This window comes from Channa argus, chromosome 18, assembly GCF_033026475.1.
Source record: "Channa argus isolate prfri chromosome 18, Channa argus male v1.0, whole genome shotgun sequence".
Classification (NCBI taxonomy): Eukaryota; Metazoa; Chordata; class Actinopteri; order Anabantiformes; family Channidae; genus Channa; species Channa argus.
The window spans coordinates 10,244,902-10,251,160 of NC_090214.1; positions in this window are offsets into that span (position 1 = coordinate 10,244,902).

A 6,259-nucleotide genomic window follows, 5' to 3' on the forward strand; every position below is an offset into this window, starting at 1 on the left:
TTACTGAAAAATAACTACCAGCAAGATGCACATATATTTGGTGGGGATTTCAACTGCACTGCTGATTTTACTACGGACAGGACAAGTGAGGAACCTCACCTTCAATCTTCCCAAAGTCTCCACTGCAACATTGACCATCTGGATCTGTTAGAAACATGGAGGGTCAAACATCCACAAACTAAACAGTACATATGGGTGAGAGTCAACAACAACAGGGTGAGTGTATCCAAATTAGACAGGATTTATATTTCTCAAAGTTTCAATTCTAGATTATTGAACCATAAACCCAGTCGATTTCACTGATCACCAACTTGTTAGTAAAAAATCTAATAATTTCATAGAGTGAAAGAGTAAAGTCATACTGGCACTTTCTGCCAAGACTCTGGGAGCATTAGATACTTAAGAAAACAAACTTTAGTTCTTCGAGGCAGTGGTGGGAGGTGGGAAAAACACAAATATGTGTCCTTTGCCAACAGTATACATCTTACTCCACTGCTAAGATTAAGACGGTGGTTCAGGAGCTTGAGGCAGACATAAAAACCATGGAAGAGAAGCTACATGGAGACTCAGAATCTGTTACAGGCCATTTGCTGCAGGAAAAGAGAAAAAGAGAGTTGACCTCTTTTCTTCATGAGAGAGTAAAGGGGGCTCTTGTAAGGTCTCGCCTCCTCCAACTAGAACACATGGAGGCCCCAAGCCTTTTATTCTTTAATCTGGAGAAATCAGTGGCCCAAAGGAAGCAGATGACCTGTCTTGAACTTCCAGGAGGCAGGGTAACCTCTAGCCCAATGGAGATGCGACGTCATGCAGTGGAGATTTATTCCGCCCTTTTTGCTCCTGACAATTGTAACATAGTGTTGAGAGGAGCTTCTGTAAGGGCTTCCTCAGGAAGAGAGTGCTGCTTAAGAACTGGAGACCCAGTTGACCTACTTTGCACAAACTATAAGGTGTTCTCCAGTGCTTTGTCCAACAAGCTTAAAGCCTTCCTGGTAATATTTGTAAATTCAGACCAATTATATTGTGTGCCTGTTTTTCTTATTGGTGATTGGATTGACCTATGTAGTATTTCATATGTCAATGTGGGTATTCTTTCTTTAGGTTTTGATAGATTTGATCATTCGTATTTACTTTTTGCACTTAAGGCATTTGGTATTGGTAATGGGTTTTTGGATCGGTTACATTTGTTTTACAATGGAACTGAATACATAATGAAGATGGGGACAGGGCTGAGTTGACCAATCCCTGTACGACAAGGTATTAGACAGACCTATTTCAGGGCAGCTATAAAGTCGATTGGGGTATGGTAAGCAACCTTTCTTTCTACAAGCTGAGGAAGTGAACTTTATAGGTCTAACACCTTTCTACAACACTGTACTGCAGGCATGATGCATGGCAGGTTTAAAAATTGTGCATACCAGTAATGACACTCAGGTCATGTGGTTGTTTGAGGAATCTTTATTTTTCAACAACTTCATATGGACCCAAACACTGCAATCTATTAGCCTTCGAACCAGTTTCAGAGAGGCCAGCTGTACTAAACTGGGACATCCTATTATGATGTCAAGGACATCTATGGACACTCTGAGAGGGACCACCAGAGTCAGATCAATCAAGGTGATAAATAAAGTCATGGAGGTTTGGGCTGCCTTGCCACAACCCTTGAGAGAAAATGGTACTCTGACCAGTGGAATGATGACTGTGAATACAGCTTTCCTTCTCTCTTGATCAATCTAGCTGTGGTGGAGTGGCAGGAAGGAGGAGGTCAGCTACTGTCATTCACAATTCCTCAACTAAGTATCGCAGCTAGACCCTAACTCAGTAGACCAGTGTTTTGTTCTGTTCTCAGACGGAGACATTAGAGCATATATTTATTCAATGCCCCATTGTTTTGGCAACGTTTGACCTTTTTAGATATGTGGTTTCATGGTCTTGGGGAGGTTTTTTCTTCTAGCTTGTTCATTTTTCTTACTGTGTAAGAAAAGAGAATGTACATACTCTTCTGAAGTTTTTGTCTGGTTCTGTTAAACTGGCCATCTGGCTGACATGCAGAAACAGAACTTAGGGTACTGGCAGTGTAGAGCTGGTGCCACTTCTAGAGAGGCTGCTTAAACCAGGCTTAGGGTGAAATACACCTACTAGCAAATGATATGACAATATAGAGGCCTTTAGTCACAGATGGAAGGTAGTGGATATTTTTTGTAGTGCAGTGGAGGAAAGTGAAGAATTGATTATAAACTTCTGACAAAAAACTGAATTATTGTTTTTGCTTTGTTTTTTTATTCTTTCTGTATTTCTTTATATTTTTGTTTTCTTTTCTACAGTGAAGATTTGATAGAGATCTGTTTTTGTTTTGTTTTTGTAATGTCCAATAAAGGGACTTTTAAAATTCAAATCTTTTCTCTTCTCTTCATCCTGATTCATAAGGCCAAAGCATCTCTCTATGATACTTGTTTAGCGAATATTTATAGGGTAACAGATTATCAAATGAATAATTCACTCTAGAATGCCACTTGACATTGGCATAATAATGTTTTATCATACTTCCGTGTAAATGTTTTTTTTTGTCTGCAGATGTGAATATTCTATTGCTGTGTACACAGAGGATAGTTATATAACCCTATTGGTGTGCTTTGCTGACTAAATTATAGGTCACTCATTGTTTGATGTTAAGTCAAATGGAGTACGCGGACATCCATGACAGGATGGTGATGGTCAGATGTGTAGTTCTGCTTATATCCATGGGAGCGTAGACAATCCAGCTGTTCCTTCAGCATGACTTCAGCATTTGCTTGATTTGAAAGAGCTGAAAAGGCACCTTTTTCCAGTTGCTCAGAGAAACAGCAAGCTCAGACAAAAACTGACAACAGCCCATTTGACACAGTCCTGCAAGCACTTGTTCCAAATCTTGCACCCATGCCTTGCTAGTAATCAAGGGCCAGTCAGCCTGTTAATCTTCATGTGACCCTGCCAAACCTAAATCAAACAGATGCTGGTGAAGTTCCATAAGACTATTGGAGTGCCAGTCTCCTTTGGCCTTTAAGATCTCTAAATGTCTTCCTCATAATACACTTGCGGTATTTGGTGCTTGCTTATGCTTTTTTTTTATTTTTTATTTTTTGCTGAGCTAAACACCCGCTTGTCACTCTTCTCTGACTGACTTTCCTCTCCCTTCTGTCGTTCTAGCGGCCCTGGGTATTGTCTTGACCAGTGGTTGTGCCACTTCCAGACACTGCCAGCAACAAGAGCTGCCAGGGGTGCGCATTCACTGCTGTGGTACAGACCTGTGTAACGGTGCCCCCGCCTGGCATACAAGCTCACTTCCATACATCTGTGCCCTGTTCTGTCTCTTGCTCCTAAGCATGTGCTTGTGAGGAGAAGTCATTTTGAAGAGGAACATAACACCACTGGACTGATGTGGGGCAACATTTTTTTATTTGCAGCTCTCAAGTTAGATGCTGGTGTTTAGAGCTGAATAACAGATTTACTCACTATGGTTTTACAGGTGAGCACCTTGAAATTGTAAATCACATTGTCACATTGTTAGCTTTGACTTACAGTCAAAGCAATGGCAAAAATAACCATGTGGGTATTTTTTATTAAAAATAATGATGAATCAGCTTGCAGTCATCAGTGAGTATTTTGTGCACAACCACTTACTCAAATGTAGCTTAAAGTATCCCATATACATCCCATACATACACATATGGGATGTATATGGGATAGCATGGGACATTTTTGCCATGAAGGGAGTTTCCTAATTAGAGTCATAAAACAGTTCATGAACATCTTCAGTAACAACATCTCATATGAGCAATCCAGAAACATACTGACTGACTTTTTCTAAGAACGTAGACCTACTTATACCAGGGGGCATAAATCCATTTTCTTGTTTATGGAGTTCATTACCTCTGTAAAGATTGAATCTTAGTGTGCAGTGTGTTCTTTTAAAATCCCAGGCTATTTAATTTGCAAAAGGAAAGACCTTTTTTTTTTAGCTCGCAGTCCAAATCTCAAGGCTAAGCTTCAGAAAGCTGCATGTGGTTCTGCTATGTATGATTGTAATATTGTACAGTAAACGCATGTAATGTTGTGAATTGCTGTATTAAAATGTTTCATATTTTTCAAAAGTACTTTATCTTTAATTCTTCATATATGCTTTTTATTCCAAAGAAGCACATCATGAAGTTAAATGTTCATGTGGATGATTTAAACTGTGATAAAGCTGACTGTCCCAAAGGTGCCACTCAACCATGACCTGGATGACTGTGAATCTTTTAACCCCAACAATGGCTGATTGGAAAAATTCCATTGTGTACATTTGTAAGTTGACATGAAATGATGTTCAATGATGTTCAATGTTGTGAGTGGTTATGCCCCACAGGTAGGATGTGAGTTAGAAGAGAAGGAGAAATTCTGGAGTGAGTTAGATGAAGTGATGCAGAGCATCCCCAGAGATGAGCGAGTTGTCATTGGTGCAGATTTCAATGGGCATGTAGGTGAAGGGAACAGAGGTGATGAGACTGTTATGGGCAGGTTTGGTGTTCAGGACAGGAACGCAGAAGGTCAGATGGTGGTTGACTTTGCAAAGAGGATGGAAATGGCTGTAGTAAACACTTTCTTTCAGAAGAGGCAGGAACATAGGGTGACGTACAAGAGCGGAGGGAGAACCACTCAGGTAGACTACATCTTGTGTAGACGTTGTAATCTGAAAGAGATCAGTGACTGTAAAGCATTGGTAGGGGAAAGTGTAGCCAGACAACACAGGATGGTGGTGTGTAAAATGATGCTGGTGGTGAGGAAGATAAGGAGGACTAAGGCAGAGCAGAGGACGAAGTGGTGGAAGTTGAAAAAGGAAGAATGTCATTTAGTTTTCAGGGAGGAGCTGAGACAGACTCTGGGTGGTTTGGAGGTGCTTCCAGATGACTGGACTACTACAGCTAATTTGATCAGGGAGACAGGTAGGAGGGTACTCGGTGTGTCATCTGGAAAGAGGAAAGCGGACAAGGAGACTTGGTGGTGGAACGAGGAAGTTCAGGAGTGTATACAGAGAAAGAGGTTAGCTAAGAAGAAGTGGGACACTGAGAGGACCGAAGAGAGTAGACAGGAGTACAGGGAGATACAGCGTAAGGTGAAGATAGAGGTGGCAAAGGCCAAACAAAGAGCATATGAGGACTTGTATGCTAGGTTGGACACTAAAGAGGGAGAGGTGGATTTGTACAGGTTGGCCAGACAAAGAGATAGAGATGGAAAGGATGTGCAGCAGGTAAGGGTGATTAAAGATAAGGATGGAAATGTATTGACAGGTGCCAGGAGTGTGATGGGAAGATGGAAGGAGTACTTTGAAGAGTTGATGAACGAGGAAAATGAAAGGGAACGAAGAGTAGAAGAGGTGACTGGTGTGGAGCAGGAAGTAGCAAAGATTAGTAAGAGTGAAGTGAGGAGGACATTGAAGAGGATGAAGAGCAGAAAGGCAGTTGGTCCTGATGACATACCTGTGGAGGTATGGCAGTGTCTAGGAGAGGTAGCAGTAGAGTTTTTGACTAGTTTGTTTAACAAGATCTTGGAGAGTGAGAGGATGCCAGAGGACTGGAGGAAAAGTGTACTGGTACCAATTTTTAAGAACAAGGGAGATGTGCAGAGCTGTGGCAACTACAGAGGAATAAAGCTGATGAGTCACACAATGAAGTTGTGGGAAAGAGTAGTGGAAGCTCGGCTAAGGGCAGAGGTGAACATTTGTGAGCAGCAATATGGTTTCATGCCTAGAAAGAGTACAACAGATGCAGTATTTGCTTTGAGGACACTGATGGAGAAGTACAGAGAGGGTCATAGGGAGTTGCATTGTGTCTTCGTAGATTTAGAAAAAGCGTATGACAGGGTGCCGAGAGAGGAGCTGTGGTATTGTATGAGGACGTCTGGAGTGGCAGAGAAGTATGTTAGAGTGGTGCAGGACATGTATGAGAGCTGTAAGACAGTGGTGAGGTGTGCTGTAGGTGTGACAGAGGAGTTCAAGGTGGAGGTGGGTCTGCATCAAGGATCGGCTTTGAGCCCCTTCTTGTTTGCTCTGGTGATGGACAGACTGACAGATGAGGTTAGACAAGAATCTCCCTGGACTATGATGTTTGCAGATGACATTGTTATTTGTGGTGAGAGCAGGGAGCAGGTGGAGGAAAATCTAGAGAGGTGGAGGTCTGCTCTGGAAAACAGAGGAATGAAGCTTAGCCGCAGCAAGACAGAATACATGTGTGTCAATGAGAGGGAC